The 17,997-nt window shown below is 41.3% G+C and overlaps 1 protein-coding gene across 1 annotated transcript in view; it reads right to left on the bottom strand.

Moving 5' to 3' along the window:
• The window catches only part of dicer1 (dicer 1, ribonuclease type III), a 51,583-nt gene extending 44,985 nt beyond the window's left edge, over positions 1 to 6,598 (bottom strand). Inside the window, exon 1 of the mRNA XM_021573889.2 lies at positions 6,477 to 6,598. The gene's annotated coding sequence lies outside the window, so the exon portion shown is untranslated. The remainder of the gene's footprint in view (positions 1 to 6,476) is intronic.
• Between the last annotated feature and the right edge of the window lie 11,399 nt (positions 6,599 to 17,997).

Genomic DNA, 17,997 nt, shown 5'->3' with positions numbered 1-17,997 from the left:
ACCATGTGGGGAATCGTAAGTGGCTTGTATCAGCTTGTTTTATCCTGTTTTGACTGATGTCATGTCAATGCTAATATGGCTAAGATTCGCTAGCTAACCAACAACTGAGAGACCAGTGGTCATTGTGCAAATGTATGAGTTCAATAAACATTGGAGACAATATATAGTTTACATGTTGTCAACCTCCTCTGTTTTGCCCCATGTTTGCACGCTCGTTGTTTTTGTTGCTAAACAACCAACCCATATATGGGCCAAGGTCAAAAGTAGTACACTATATAAGGAACGTATGGGATGGGATGCAGTCTCTGACTCCATGAAGAGAAAGAGCACATACACGCATATATAAATAAAAATCCAAAAGATTATGTACATCTAGGCCGTGCCTCAAATGAAATGCATGCTGCTGACATGCCTCAACTTTCCCCGGTTCTCATTGCTCTTTCCAAGTCAAAGATCTGTCTGGGGAAGAGCGCAACAGTCTGACTGGTCTGGTAGGCAGTAATGATATAGCAATCACTGATAAAATGCATTCGCTATACTGCAGTTCCTCACGACAAGCAGAATGCATGTCGACAGCCCAGAAAGGCTGTGCCCAGAAAGGCTGTGCCCAGAAAGGCTGTGCCCAGAAAGGCTGTGCCCAGAAAGGCTGTGCCCAGAAAGGCTGTGCCCAGAAAGGCTGTGCCCAGAAAGGCTGTGCCCAGAAAGGCTGTGCCCAGAAAGGCTGTGCCCAAGGCTCTAGTCAAAAGTAGTGCACTATATATAGTGAATAGGGTGCAATTATGGACGCGAGCGCTGTGTTCCGTAGACCAACAACCTGAGGAGTGGGGATGCAATCAACTAACAGGTTAAAATGGGGCTTCATTCATCTAATCTAGAACAAGCCCTTAGGGACCCTCTGCTTTCTTTACACCTCGGCTGACTACTGTGACCCAGAAAGAAAGGGGTTGTGGGGGTTGGACAGTGTGTGAGTGTGTCTGAAATGGCACCCTATTCCCTAAATAGTGCACTACATAGAAAATAGGGGGCCATTTGGAACGGATCATTAAAAGTAGGCTACATCAATCATTTATTCCTGTTTACTCTGCTGCCACTCACATTTGGGGGAAGTGACAGCACAATTTTGCGTGAAGAAACATTTGCTAAACACATGTAGGCAAAATGGTTACAACCCTTTCCACTTCAAAACCCATGCACACGCTTGCACATTCAATACACATTCAAAATGGGCTAATAATGAAACTGAGCAGGGCTGGGTATACGGTGTGTGTGTGTAAAACAGATGGAATAAACTAGTTAAATTGAGATGGGCAAATTAACTTTACCACATAACCCAGTGTTTCCCATATATTCATTTAGCAGAGGCGGGCTACTGCTGCTCTAAAAATATGAGTAAAAAATATACAGTACCAGGCAAAATTTGACACCTACTCAGTCAAGGGTTTTTCTTTATTTTGACTATTTTCTACATTGTAGAATAATAGTGAAGACATCATAACTATGCAATAACACATATGGAATCATGTAGTATCCAAAATAGTGCTAAACAAATCAAAATATATTATATATTTGAGATTCTTCAAAGTAGCCACCCTTTGCCTTGATGAGAGCTTTGCACACTCTTGGCATTCTCTCAACCATCTTCATGAGGTAGTCACCTGGAATGCATTTCAATTAACAGGTGTGTTTTTCTTTCCTTAATGTGTTTGAGCCAATCAGTTGTGGTGTGATAAGGTTGGTATACAGAAGATAGCCATATTTGGTAAAAGACCAAGTCCATACTATATGGCAAGAACAGCTCAAATAAGCAAAGAGAAAAAATAGTCCATCATTACATTAAGACAAGAGGGCCAGTTAATCCGGAACATATCAAGAACTTTGAAAGTTTCTTCAAGTGCAGTCGCAAAAACCATCAAGAGCTATGATGACACTGGCTCTCATGAGGACCGCCACAGGAAAGGAAGACCCAGAGTTACCTCTGCTGCAGAGGATAAGTTTATTAGAGTTAACTGAACCTCAGATTGCAGCCCAAATACAAGCTTCACAGAGTTCAAGTAACAGACACATCTCAACATCAACTGTTCAGAGGAGACTGCGTGAATCAGGCCTTCATAGTCTAATTGCTGCAAAGAAACCACTGCTATAGAAGATGGCGCCGAAGCTGACGTTTTACATTCTCCCAACCAATTGTTCTATTTGGTTTGTTTTCTTGCATTTTGTGTAACTTATTTTTTGTTACATAATGTTGCTGCAACCATCTCTTATAACTGAAAATTAATTCTGGGCATCAGAACAGTGATTACTCACCGCGGACTGGAAGAAACTTTTTCCTTTAACGAGTCCGACGAGAAGGATATACTGCTTTCACTGGAACAGGCCCAGATCCTCGTAATTTGCTTGAAGAACAAGACGCAGGAAAAGGGCCCGCAGATCGGGCTGCCTTCTGAGAATCCGTAGGCGAGCAAGTGAACTCCCACTACCATCCGTTCTTCTTGCTAATGTGCAATCATTGGAAAATAAAATTGATGACCTACGATTACTTAAAATAAATCTATTAACCACCACAGAACAAAAAATCAGAGACCGCCTTTACTCCACACACAGACATGCATACAAAGCTCTCCCCCACCCTCCATTTGGCAAATCTGACCATAAATATATCCTCCTGATTCCTGCTTAAAAGCAAAAACTAAAGAAGGAAGCACCAGTGACTCGCTCAATACGGAAGTGATCAGATGATGCGGATGCTACACTACAGGACTGTTGTGCTAGCACAGACTGGAAAATGTTCCGGGATTCATCCAATGGCATTGAGGAGTACACCACCTCAGTCATCAGCTTCATCAGTAAGTGCATCGACGATGTCATCCCCACAGTGACCGCACGTACATATCCCAACCAGAATCCATGGATTACAGGCAACATCCGCATGGAGCTAAAGCCTAGAGCTGCCACTTTCAAGGAGTGGGAGACTAATCCAGACGCTTATAAGAAACCCCGCTATCCCCTCAGACGAACCATCAAACAAGCAAAGCGTCAATAAAGGATTAAGCGTGAATCTTACTACACCGACTCTGACGCTCGTCGGATGTGGAAGGGCTTGAAAACTATTACGGACTACAAAGGGAAACCCAGACGCGAGCTGCCCAGTGACGCGAGCCGACCAGACGAGCTAAATGCCTTTTATGCTTGCTTTGGGGAAAGCAACACTGAAGCATGCACGAGAGCACCAGCTGTTCTGGATGACTGTGTGATAACGCTCTCCGTAGCCGATGTGAACAAAACCTTTAAACAGGTCAACATTCACAAAGCCGCTGGGCCAGACGGATTACCTGGACGTGTACTCAAAAGCTTGTGCGGACCAACTGTCAAGTGTCTTCACTGACATTTTCAACCTCTCCCTGACCGAGTTTTTAATACCTACATGTTTCAAGCAGACCACCATAGTCCTTGTGCCCAAGGAAGCAAAGGTAACCTACCTACATGATTACCGCCCAGTAGCACTCACATCGGTAGCCATTAAGTGCTATGAAAGGCTGGTCATGGCTCACATCAACAGCATCCTCCCGGACACCCTAGAGCCCCTCCAATTCACATACCTCCCCAACAGATACACAGATGAAGCAATCTCAATCGCAATCCACACTGCCCTTTCCCACCTAGACAAAAGGAACACCTACGTGAGAATGCTATTGACTGATTACAGCTCAGCGTTCAACACCATAGTGCCCACAAAGCTCATCACTAAACTAAGGACTCTGGGACTAAACACCTCCCTCTGCAACTGGATCCTGAACTTCCTGACGGGCCACCCCCAAGGTCTACACCTGTGGTTCCAGCGCATGTGACAAATAAAGTTTGATTTGATTAAAGGACACCAATAAGAAGAGGAGACTTGCTTGGGCCAAGAAACATATGTTTGGTTCCAACCACCGTGTCTTTGTGAGGCGCAGAGTAGGTGAACGGATGATCTCCGCTTGTGTGGTTCCCACTGTGAAGCATGGATGAGGAGATGTGATGGTACTTTACTGGTGATTTGCAGTAGTTTGCGAAATTATTTACCCCCTTACAACCTTGAATTAAAATCAATTTTTGGGGGGGGTTGTATAATTTGATTTACACAATATGCCTACCACTGTGAAGATACAAAATATTTTTGTATTGTGAAACAAACAAGAAATAAGACCAAAAAACGGAAAACTTGAGCGTGCGTAACTATTCACCCCCTCAAAGTCAATACTTTGTCGAGCCACCTTTTGCAGCAATTACAGCTGCAAGTCTCTTGGGTATGTCTCTATAACCTTGGCACATCGAGCCACTTGGATTTTTGCCCATTCTTCAAGGCAAAACTGCTCCAGCTGCCTCAATGGGTTCAGCTGGTGTACAGCAATCTTTAAGTCATACCACAGATTCTCAATTGGATTGTGGTATGGGCTTCAATTAGGCCATTCCAAGATATTTAAATGTTTTCCCTTAAACCACTCAAGTGTTGCTTTAGCAGTATGCTTAGGGTTGTCCATTGTCCTGCTGGAAGGTGAACTGCCGTTCCAGTCTATAATCTCTGGAAGACTGAAACAGGTTTCCCTCAAGAATTTACTTGTATTTAGTGCCATCCATCATTCCTTCAATTCTGACCAGTTTCCCAGTCCTTGCTGATGAAAAAAAACATCCCCACAGCATGATGCTGCCATCACCATGCTTCACTGTGGGGATGGTGTTCTCGTTTGTGGAGCCTCCCACATGCCTTTTGGCAAACACCAAACGTGTTTGCTTATATTTTTCTTTAAGCAATGGCTTTTTTTCTGGCCACTCTTCCGTAAAGCCCAGCTCTGTGGAGTGTACAGCTTAAAGAGGTCCTATAAACAGATACTCCAATCTCCGCTGTGGAGCTTTGCAGATCCTTCAGGGTTATCTTTGGTCTCTTTGTTGCCTCTCTGATTAATGCCCTCCTTGCCTGGCCCGTGAGTTTTGGTGGGCAGCCCTGTCTTGGCAGGTTTGTTGTGGTGCCATATATTTTGATTTGTTTAACACTTTTTTGGTTACTACATGATTCCATATCTGTTATTTCATAGGTTTGATGTCTTCACTATTATTCTACAATGTAGAAAATAGTACAAATAAAATAAAACCCATGAATGCGTAGGTGTGTCCAAACTTTTGACTGGTACTGTATACTTTACAGAAAATAAAATGGGGATGGTAAAACATTTTTAGTGTAAACGTAAATGACTAAAACCAGATATAATATAGAAAAGATAATGGACTTGTGTTTTATTAAATCATCGTTGAGCACTAACAATCACCAAAATCAAAACTAGATCATCAAGGAGAATCTAAAATTCCCCAGAATTTGAAGGCATGGGGCCCCAATTGATTTGGTTATGTTTGAGTCACTCAGATAAAATAAAAACATGGCATAAACCATGGCAAAATGTGTAGAATTGCAGGAAACTAGCTTTAAAACTGTAAAATGTTGTCTCTGTCCCCAACAGGGGAAATACTGTAACATATCACAGATTATGAAATGTGGGTGTTATGCCACAACCCCAGTTAGCCATATTGTGGCAATCTGACTGGGGGACATTTGTATCAATGAATAGGCTATCATTACCAGTCCACATAAAAGTCCATATAAATGTATACATAGCACATAAACATTGTGAAGAAATATAGCTGAGAACATAATTTCTCACCACCAGCAACTTGCTAACGAATTTCATTTCGAAACACCAACCAACACATTCCAAACTACGACGAGATCAGGGCAGGGAAATAATGACTAGCCAACTAGCTAGTTATATGTCTTAATATTTGAATAGTTTCTACGTTAGGCCCCAAGGAGAGCTGTCCCTTTTAGTGAAACGAGTTAGCTAGTTAACGTTAGTTGGCGAGCGCATGATAAAAACTGGCTGTTGCGTTAGCTAGCTTTCTAAATGGTAAATAAGCACAGGTGGCTAGGTACATTAACCTGATGGCAAACAAACACGTCCACGGGGACAAGTTTATACATTGGAAAAATATCTAAATAGATGAACAAATATTTCACGGTGGTTCTTCTTTTATATCTAGTAAACTGAGTGATAGATGCAATGGCTTGCTATCCCACGCGTGCAACTAGCGTAGCTACCGAACTTGACAGTGACAGCTTAGCAAAGTAGCTGGCAAACTAGCTGGCTGGTTGACTAATTCTAATTAAATACACCGAGAGCATAGATGCATACAATTATTTTGTCTAAGACAGCTGATGGACATTGTAGATTTGCATGCAACTACGTGTAAATTGTCTATTCTATTCATGTGCAATGAAAGTGAGGCTCGCTAACGTTAGCTTGTTAACATTATTGACTGACTTAGTATTTTAGCTAATATACTTATATTGTGGATGCGACAAGGCATATTTCACACTGTCGACAAAGTCAGCGCATAGCAACGAGTAAGGAATAGCATGCATTCCTAGTGCTTCCGTTAAACGTCCTCACCTAATAAATATTTTTTATTGGGCCGTCTTGAATGAAAATTGTCCTGATATTTCGTCTGATATACTCCCCTCCATTCCCTCCTGCTGCTGTCAGGAACTTCCCCACCACGATACTTCCTCCCATCTGGGCCCTCGAAACGCAACATTTTGCGTAAAATACGTAAAATTGTTGTTTTTCATAGCATGGATAACATGCGTGAGTGGTGGTCGAGAATACAAATCCCCTCAATCCCCTAGAGTATGTGTGTGAAACTATTGCCCCCAGCATTAGCTCCTGAAAAAAAATGTAATCTGGACCCAAACTATGAGATGTTTAACTTTGTTTTGATTTGGTTGTGATTTTATTTTGGTTTATTTGTAAGGGGGGGGGGGTCCGCTACTTTGAAGCCTGATTGAATTTCAAACAAGGCAACAGTCAACATGTCGTCCCTCACGAATGATTCAGCACCCCCCTTGGGACAATTCGTGGCAACATGTCAAACTCGGACAGGATGTGTGTGACCATCAATACCTAAAGAGGAACTAGCTTAAACAATTTCAAAAAATTATATCTATCAACTATGGGTATCACGTAAATCCTAACTTATTTTTTGCATGTTTTTTACACATACAGTATGTATACACACCCTTCATAATATATATTTTTAAGCCTTTATTTAACTAGGCAAGGCAGTTTAGAACAAATTCTTATTTACACTGACAGTCTACACCAGCCAAACGAGCTTGTGATACAGCCTGGATTCAAACCAGGATGTCTGTAGTGACACCTCTAGCACTGAGATGCAGTGCCTTAGACCACTGCACCAGTCAGGAGTCCAAGTTCATGAAGTAGAGTCAAACTCATTCCACCAAATGAATGACTTTCATACCCATTACTTCAAAACCAGTAACTATGTAGTCAAAAAATATATTATAATATAATCAGTATTAAATAAAATACATTAAATGTGTATCTATGTCAACAACACATTTCTGTATAAAATACTCTTCATACAGTGACTGGAGCATTGAAACGTAGCCAGGAGCTTGATTATTACATTTTTTGATGATTTATTTAAACACTTGATTTTTGTGTGATGTTCAGTAAGTATTCCCAGGTCATAATTTTTTCCACTTATGGAAACGCACAATAATTAGAGTGAAATTGAGTTCTTACCTGATTAATTTGCCTGGGGCCTGGTCCCCAGACAACTGAATCATATGCTAATTGTTATTTGGCCATTTACTGTTTCTGTATCTGTAAACCAGGATGAAGGTGACTCTCTTGCTGATGCTGATGGCCCTGGGTGCCGTGGCAACAGCATCCTCTCAGATCCAACCTCTGAGCTCTGAGATGGATGGTCTCTGGGAGGGCAGCCCAACCCAGCCCAGCAAACAGTGTGCCCAGGTTAAACAGACCCTTACATGTCCTGATAATGATCAACTCAACACGTGAAAACAGTGAACTGAGGATAGTAAGATTTAGGTGTTTTTCCTGATAAATACAGTGCCTTGCGAAAGTATTCGCCCCCCTTGAACTTTGCGACCTTTTGCCACATTTCAGGCTTCAAACATAAAGATATAAAACTGTATTTTTTTTGTGAAGAATCAACAACAAGTGGGACACAATCATGAAGTGGAACGACATTTATTGGATATTTCAAACTTTTTTAACAAATCAAAAACTGAAAAATTGGGCGTGCAAAATTTATTATTTGGCAATTATTATTTGCTGCGATTACAGCTGTAAGTCGCTTGGGGTATGTCTCTATCAGTTTTGCACATCGAGAGACTGAAATATATTCCCATTCCTACTTGCAAAACAGCTCGAGCTCAGTGAGGTTGGATGGAGAGCATTTGTGAACAGCAGTTTTCAGTTCTTTCCACAGATTCTCGATTGGATTCAGGTCTGGACTTTGACTTGGCCATTCTAACACCTGGATATGTTTATTTTTGAACCATTCCATTGTAGATTTTGCTTTATGTTTTGTATCATTGTCTTGTTGGAAGACAAATCTCCGTCCCAGTCTCAGGTCTTTTGCAGACTCCATCAGGTTTTCTTCCAGAATGGTCCTGTATTTGGCTCCATCCAACTTCCCATCAATTTTAACCATCTTCCCTGTCCCTGCTGAAGAAAAGCCGGCCCAAACCATGATGCTGCCACCACCATGTTTGACAGTGGGGATGGTGTGTTCAGCTGTGTTGCTTTTACGCCAAACATAACGTTTTGCATTGTTGCCAAAAAGTTCAATTTTGGTTTCATCTGACCAGAGCACCTTCTTCCACATGTTTGGTGTGTCTCCCCGGTGGCTTGTGGCAAACTTTAAACAACACTTTTTATGGATATCTTTAAGAAATGGCTTTCTTCTTGCCACTCTTCCATAAAGGCCAGATTTGTGCAATATACGACTGATTGTTGTCCTATGGACAGAGTCTCCCACCTCAGCTGTAGATCTCTGCAGTTCATCCAGAGTGATCATGGGCCTCTTGGCTGCATCTCTGATCAGTCTTCTCCTTGTATGAGTTGAAAGTTTAGAGGGACGGCCAGGTCTTGGTAGATTTGCAGTGGTCTGATACTCCTTCCATTTCAATATTATTGCTTGCACAGTGCTCCTTGGGATGTTTAAAGCTTGGGAAATCTTTTTGTATCCAAATCCGGCTTTAAACTTCTTCACAACAGTATCTCGGACCTGCCTGGTGTGTTCCTTGTTCTTCATGATGCTCTCTGCGCTTTTAACGGACCTCTGAGACTATCACAGTGCAGGTGCATTTATACGGAGACTTGATTGCACACAGGTGGATTGTATTTATCATCATTAGTCATTTAGGTCAACATTGGATCATTCAGAGATCCTCACTGAACTTCTGGAGAGAGTTTGCTGCACTGAAAGTAAAGGGGCTAAATAATTTTGCACGCCCAATTTTTCAGTTTTTGATTTGTTAAAAAAGTTTGAAATATCCAATAAATGTCGTTCCACTTCATGATTGTGTCCGACTTGTTGTTGATTCTTCACAAAAAAATACAGTTTTATATCTTTATGTTTGAAGCCTGAAATGTGGCAAAAGGTCGCAAAGTTCAAGGGGGCCGAATACTTTCTCAAGGCACTGTATGTCTTAGGACTCAAATATGTTTTGTTCCTATCTCAGATTTCTTTACTGCTTCTACAGTGCCTTCGGAAAGTATTCAAACCCCTTGACTTTTTCCACATTTTGTTACGTTACAACCTTATTATAAAATGGATAAAATACAAATAATTCATCAGTAATCTACACATTGCCCCATAATGACAAAGAAAAAACAGGTTTTTGAAATGTTAGCAAATTTATTAAAACTAAAAAACAGAAAAACCTTATTTACATAAGTATTCAGACCCTTTGCTATGAGACTCGAAATTGAGCTCAGGTGCATCCTGTTTCCATTGATCATCCTTGATTGGAGTCCACCTGTGGAAAATTCAATTGACTGAACATGATTTGGAAAGGCACACACCTGCCATTATAAGGACCCACAGATGAAAGGGAAAGGAAAAGTGGGATACCTAATCAGTTGACAGTGCATGTCAGAGAAAGAATCAAGCCATGAGGTCGAAGGAATTGTCCGAAGAGTTCCGAGACAGGATTTTGCCGAGGAACAGATCTGGGGAAGGGTAGCAAAAAATGTCTGCAGCATTGAAGGTCCCCAAGAACAAACCTGCTCCAGAGCGATCAGGACCTCAGACTGGGGTGAAGGTTCACCTTCCAACAGGACAACGACCCTAAGCACACAGCCAAGACAATGCAGGAGTGGCTTCGGGACAAGTCTCTGAATGTCCTTGAGTGGCCCAGCCAGAGCCCGGATTTGAACTAGAAGTCGACCGATTAATTAGGGCCGATTAATTAGGGCAGATTTCAAGTTTTCCTAACAATTTTTTTTTTTACACCTTTATTTAAACTTTATTTAACTAGGCAAGTCAGTTAAGAACACATTCTTATTTTCAATGACAGCCTAGGAACGGTGTCGCTCTAACCACCTGATTACATTGCACTCCGCGAGGAGACTGCCTGTTACGCGAATCCAGTAAGCCAAGGTAAGTTGCTAGCTAGCATTAAACTTATCTTATACAAAACAATCAATCAATCAATCATAATCACAAGTTAACTACACATGGTTGATGATATTACTTGTTTATTACTAGTTTATCTAGCGTGTCCTGCTATGCATATAATCGATGCGGTGCGTATAGTTGCTCCAATGTGTACCTAACCATAAACATCAATGCCTTTCTTAAAATCAATACACAGAAGTATATATTTTTAGAACTGCATATTTAGCTAAAATAAATCCAGGTTAGCAGGCAATATTAACCAGGTGAAATTGTGTCACTTCTCTTGCGTTAATTGCACGCAGTCAGTGTATTTGCAACAGTTTGGGCCGCCTATTTTGCCAGAATTTTACGTAATTATGACATAACATTGAAGGTTGTGCAATGTAACAGGAATATTTAGACTTATTAATGCCACCCGTTAGATAAAATACGTAACGGTTGGTATTTCACTGAAAGAATAAATGTCTTGTTTTTGAGATGATAGTTTCCAGATTCGGCCATATTAATGACCTAAGGCTCGTACTTCTGTGTGTTATCATGTTATAACTAAGTCTATGATTTGATAGAGCAGTCTGACTGAGCGGTGGTAGGCAGCAGCAGGCTCGTAAGCATTAATTTAAACAGCACTTTCGTGCGTTTGCCAGCATCTGTTTATGATTTTGAGCCTATCAACTCCCGAGATTAGGCTGGTGTAACCGATGTGAAATGGCTAGCTAGTTAGCGGGGTGCGCGCTAATAGCGTTTCAAACGTCACTCGCTCTGAGACTTGGAGTGGTTGTTCCCCTTGCTCTGCATGGGTAACGCTGCTTCGAGGGTGGCTGTTGTCGATGTGTTCCTGGTTCGAGCCCAGGTAGGAGCGATGAGAGGGACGGAAGCTATACTGTTACACTGGCAATACTAAAGTGCCTATAAGAACATCCAATAGTCAAAGGTATATGAAATACAAATGGTATAGAGAAAAATAGTCCTATAATTCCTATAATAACTACAACCTAAAACTTCTTACCTGGGAATATTGAAGACTCCTGTTAAAAGGAACCACTAGCTTTCATATGTTCTCATGTTCTGAGCAAGGAACTTAAACGTTAGCTCTCTTACATGGCACATATTTCACTTTTACTTTCTTCTCCAACACTTTGTTTTTGCATTATTTAAACCAAATTAAACATGTTTCATTATTTATTTGAGGCTAAATTGATTTTATCGATGTATTATATTATGTTAAAATAAGTGTTCATTCAGTATTGGAACAGGATGTGAGGACGACGGTCCGATGTCAGAATGGTTCAGATAATAACTACAGAACGAAGCCAACATCAGCGTGAGCTTTGGTTGTGAATGGTATGAACTTTGAACTCTTATTCACTACAGAAGTGTAATGCTCCGGGTGTCGTGGGTGTGGAGTCAAATGCAGGAGACAGAGAGTTCAATGCTGCGCGTCCTTTAATCGCACCAATGCACCACAGGGTGCTCACAAAAACGTTACGTTCCCAAAACACAGGGAATCAAAATGTACAAATGGGACACAACGTGCCTATACCACAGAGCCGAAGGTTTACAATGAAATAATCCCGCACAACAGCCAGGCGGGCCGGCTGTCTAATAAAGACAAACTAATTACACATTCACAGGTGCTACCACTCAACATACAAGGAGGGGAAGGAAAAACAATCAGTGGCAGCTAATAGGCCGGTGACGACGACCGCCGAGCGCCACCTGCCCGGGAAAGGGAAACACCCTCGGTCGGACTCGTGACAAGAAGTGATACCTCCTATCTGTTGAGTTAGCAACAGAGGGTTAGGATAGCAACGAGGGTTAGGAAGGAAACCCAAATCTCACATTTTAGAAGCTAAAATCACATTTCATCCCATCACAAATAATTTCATATTCAAAAATTTAAATTGAACAACAATTCCATGTGAATCCGATAACTCTGATGTGTAGACTTTCCACTGTAGAGTTTGTCATCTTATCATTGATGAGAATGTCTCAGATGACAACCGAAATGACATCATATTCATTAAATACCACCGCATATGTTCAATTGGTCGGATTACCAGAATATAGTTCATTTCCCCCCACCTTCTGATGTTCCCAGAATCTCTACGTTAACCAAAGGTTTTGCAAATGTAACATCAGTAGGGTAGAGAGAGGAAAAAGGGGGGAAGAGGTATTTATGACTGTCATAAACCTACCCCCAGGCCAACGTCATGACACTTCAATATATCCACATCATTTTCCATCCTCATGACGCCATCTATTTTGTGAAGTGCACCAGTCCCGCCTGCAGCAAAGCACCCCCACAACATGATGCTGCCACCCCCGTGCTTCACGGTTGGGTTGGTGTTCTTCGGCTTGCAAGGCTCCCCCTTTTTCCTCCAAACATAACGATGGTCATTATGGCCAAACAGTTCCATTTTTGTTTCATCAGACCAGAGGACATTTCTCCAAAAAGTACGATCTTTGTCCCCATGTGCAGTTGCAACCCGTAGTCTGGCTTTTTGATGGCTGTTTTGGAGCAGTGGCTTCTTCCTTGCTGAGTGGCCTTTCAGGTTATGTCGATATAGGACTCGTTTTTACTGTGGATATAGATACTTTTGTACCTGTTTCCTCTGGCATCTTCACAAGGTCCTTTGCTGTTGTTCTGGGATTGATTTGCACTTTTTGCACCAAAGTACGTTCATCTCTAGGAGACAGAACGCGTCTCCTTCCTGAGCGGCATGACGGCTGCGTAGTCCCATAGTGTTTATACTTGCGTACTATTGTTTGTACAGATGAACGTGGTATCATCAGGTGTTTGGAAATTGCTCCCAAGGTTGAATCAGACTTGTGGAGGTCTACAATTTCTTTTCTGAGGTCTTGGCTGATTTCTTTTGATTTTCCCATGATGTCAAGCAAAGAGGCACTGGGTTTGAAAGTAGGCCTTGAAATACATCCACAGGTACACCTCCAATTGACTCAAATTATGTGAATTATGTAAATTAGCTTATCAGAAGCCATGACATAATTTTCTGGAATTTTCCAAGATGTTTAAAGGCACAGTCAACTTAGTGCATGTAAACTTCTGACCCATTTGGAATTGGGATACTGTAAATTATAAGTGAAATAAATCTGTCTGTAAACAATTGTTGAAAAACATTTGTGGAGTGGTTGAAAAACGAGTTTTAATGACTCCAACCTAAGTGTATGTAAACTTCCGACTTCAACTGTATATACACAAGATAGAGCACACATCGATTACTAATCATGTCATGAAAGACACCTAGTGGGCTAACCCGATATGACGGCTGGTTACACAAAGGAAGGGGGTTGGTTCTGAATGAAAGAGTGGGAAGAATGAAGGACAAAGGGATGGTTTCTATCGGACCTTGAGAAGCTATGCTACCGTAAATACAGAACCCCCCCCATTCGGAAAAGGAAAATACAATATATGTATTTTTACTCTGAGTTGTGCTTTGATGGATGGGCCGAAGATGGAAGACTGGTTTACCCAGCAGAGATCGCCATTGTCCTTTGAAAAATCTTTCTGGTCATAGTGTTTTAGAGGGGATACGTTAAAGTACCCTGTAGTTCTTCGCAGATTGTCTGTCCTGTCCTAGGCCATGTACGTTTTCAGCTGCAGCTGATAACTCGACGTCTAGGATGTACCACTTCTTTAGTGAATAATCGCTCAAAGTTCATACCAAGTTACCATAATCAGCTCGTGCTGTATTCTGTCGGGTCTAGTCAAAATTCACCATTCCAGCATGGTGATCATCACCTCCACGTTGAAATTCGGTAGGACAGCAGTCCTAACATTTCTGGAACTAAATGTTAATTTCATTAGGTTGTAGTTGAAATTGGCCCTTTTAAAAGAATGGATACCAGTCCTCACGTCGTCAGGAACTGAGGTTGACTTCCGTCAATGGGCTTTTGTACTGGGGGAGAGAAAGGCGTGTTTCATAGTTCTCAACCAAAGTCTGTTCACTTGGGCATGACCACTGAATGAGAGTAAGTTTACTTATGAAAATAATTCTCTCACTTAGAAGCTAAAATCTAATTTCATCTTCTCACAAATAGTTTCATATTTAAACATTTAAATTGCACAATAATTACAAGTGAATCTGATAACTAGAATGTGTGAACTTTCCAAGATATGTCGTCCTATCATCAGATATAATGTCCCAGACAACAACTGATCTGACATCATATTCTTTAAGAACACTCTTATCAACTCAACTCAGTACTGCTAGTCACCTCAGCTGTGGCCCTCTTAAGGAAGACCTCGCTCTGAGCATACCCTCAACAGGGGCTTTTCTTTTTGTATTATTTTTATTTTTTATTTATGACTTATTGATAGATTGTCCAAGCCTACCTCTCTCAGTACTCCAGCCGAGATCTGGTATCCATCCGTGCCCACTACCTCTCAGATCATAGGCGGGTCCAGCTGCTCAATAATACACGTGGTTTACCCTGAGATCCCAATTTATGATCCCCTGTGCACAGTTTACCCAGATCTTGAGGAGCGGTCAACAGGTGAAGTTGCAGATCCCATCCTCGTCGCCAAAAATGTTGTGGAAATTCACTGAGAGAGACTTGGTCATTTCTTCAAACTATCATCTTTAGCAGACTATCTGCAGGAAGCTAGAATGGAAACCATCTCTTTACAGAATTAAACAGAACAGAAATGTCCTTGTTAAGTATTAATTGCAAACAATTAATATCAAACCAACCAGGTAAATATGTAGTTTTTATCACACCTGTCTGGCTCCTGGCCTATTTGGTGTTTTTATATGCCGTTTAATAAGACATGTATCCTATTTCAAATGATGAGCGCTTCTTATAGTCACATTTGTGTTGTTTATTAAAATACTTTTGTTTATTAAAATACAGTTGGTAACAACATTAACAACAAAATTGACAATAGAAGCAACAAAAAGTTAGCACATACGTAACCAAATAAGAGCATCATGACAACACTAATGTAAAAACATTGTGTGCCTGTGTGTATAGGGTGTGGGGGGGGGGGACAAAGAGAGAGAGGGAGATGGAGTTAAAATTTGCGATTCCTAAATGTATGATCAGGGACAACTCTATTCAAGGTAAGGGGGTTCAGAGGCGATGAAACACGCAACGGGACAGTTTTGGCAGGAGAGCATCCAGGAGAGAGAAGTCAGCAGCAGTTGTCCCTTATGGGGCTCAGTAACAATCCTCATCAGTTCTTATTTGTCAGATCTTCTCACTTCTAGGACAAGCATAGAAAAATAAAGAAAAGAATGAGAGACAGAGAGCACCAGGGCTGTTACTCTGTGGGTAAAAAGACAGAGGACATATCAAGCTGGTGTCGTGTATGTGTGTGTACTTACCTCACACGAGGTCTTCATTCAAACTCAGTAAGCTCTTGGAATAATGGGACAATGTAGGGGTTAAGAACAAACAGCTGGCTTTCTCTGGGTCTGCTTGTCATGCACTTTGCCCCATCTTCAGGGTTTATCATCTTGGGTTGATTCAAACCTACAACATGTAGCCAATACAGTTTATGAAATCAATTGTGGCATTGAACAAATACAAATAAGACAGATACACCTACTTAAAACCCTAGCTAACTAATACAACATTTCATTAGTTAGCTAGAACCGAATCACACAGGGTTGTGACAGCTAAATGGTGTCAGTACGGCATGGCGCCAGACCAAACTCGGCTAGCCAAAAAACAAACGAGAAACAAGCTACAATATTACTGTTTGTCCATTTTGAGACACCGTAGCCAGTATTCACTTCTTCAAAATAGTAATTTCTTAATCAAGCAATTTTACATCTAACTAAGATCTTTGGTGCAGTATTTCTCAATGAAAAAATGTGCATGAAAACAAGTCATCTCTCGTTGAATGACAATAAAGACTTTATTGAAGAATCCCTGTTGACCAATCTTCGATGAAGGGGCGTAGACTTCGGCTTGCGTCCAGACATTTTTTGGGGTTGCCCGAATAGCCTTAACATGTGTAAATGTGTAAAACTTAACATGTGTAAATACTTGTATGAACATTACAATATTCAACAACTGAGACATAAACTGAACAAGTTCCACAGACATGTGACTAACAGAAAGGGAATAATGTGTCCCTGAACAAACAGTCAGTATCTGGTGTGGCCACCAACTGCATTAAGTACTTCAGTGCATCTCCTCCTCAGATGCTTGTTCTTGCTGTGAGATGTTACCCCACTCTTCCAACAAGGCACCTACAAGTTCCCAGACATTTCTGGGGGGAATGGCCCTAGACCTCACCCTCTGATCCAACAGGTCCCAGACGTGCTCAATGGGATTGAGATCCGGGCTTTTCGCTGGCAATGGCAGAACACTGGCATTCCTGTCTTGCAGGAAATCATGCACAGAACGAGCAGTATGGCTGGTGGCATTGTTACGCTGGAGGGTCATGTCAGGATGAGCCTGCAGGAAGGGTACCACATGAGGGAGGAGGATGCTAGCTAGCTTCCTAAGAAAACATGCTGCTAGCAATAAACATTCTACTTGGCTAGAAATTAACTTATAAACATGCCAAGGTACCTACCCAGCAGCTGCTGAAAATATTCTTACAGTTCACAGCCACTTGAATAAATTTTACTAAAATAGTCTAAGCGTCATGTCTCACCCGACAACATGATGTTGACACCTGAAACTGATCAGTTTAATAATTTATGGTATTATACTGTGCATTATACAGTATTTTACTGTCGAAATTCCAGAAAAGTCTTATTCTGTGTATGTTTGGTGGAATGTTGATGGCATATTCTCCTAACTGGAAACATGAATGTTGCACATTCTGAGAACATTGTAGCCAGATTCTATATAAGTTCTGCTGGACATTAAGGAACGTTCTCCTAACTTTAACACCAAAACATTCTAAAAAGGTTCTCAGAAAGTTTTTGCTAACATAGGTGGAATGTTCCCATAACTACCGTAAAACTGGACACTCAAACATTACTGGGAGCATTATAAAAACGTTCTCTTTCCCTAGAATTGTTAGCTGGGTACATAGTGCACTACTTTTGACCAGAACCCTACAGTATGAGTCTCGGTCAAAATAAATGTACTAAATAGAATCCCATTTGGGACACAACCCAGTAGTAAAGTTCCTACTGTATGGCCCAGGTGAAGAGCCACAGGAAGATGGTCTGGGAGGACAACATGCGATTCATTGACCAACACAACCTGGAGGCAGCAGAGGGCAAGCACATCTACACCCTGAGAATGAAGCACCTTGGAGACATGGTAAGTCCTGTATCTATGCTTATGTCCCAAATGGCACCCTATTCAATGTGTTGCTCTAGTGTTGCAGTGTTGCACTGGTAAATAGCATTACCAAAAGTAGGCTCTGGTCAATACGATCTGTTGTTTATTGATGTGTTGGACAGGTCGTCATTGTAAATAAGAATTTGATCTTAATTGTCATACCTGTATAAATAAAGGTGAAATAAAATT

Source organism: Oncorhynchus mykiss, chromosome 19, assembly GCF_013265735.2.
Source record: "Oncorhynchus mykiss isolate Arlee chromosome 19, USDA_OmykA_1.1, whole genome shotgun sequence".
NCBI lineage: Eukaryota > Metazoa > Chordata > Actinopteri > Salmoniformes > Salmonidae > Oncorhynchus > Oncorhynchus mykiss.
Note: the sequence above shows the minus strand (reverse complement) of the source record. Positions and strands in the feature narration are given on the sequence as shown.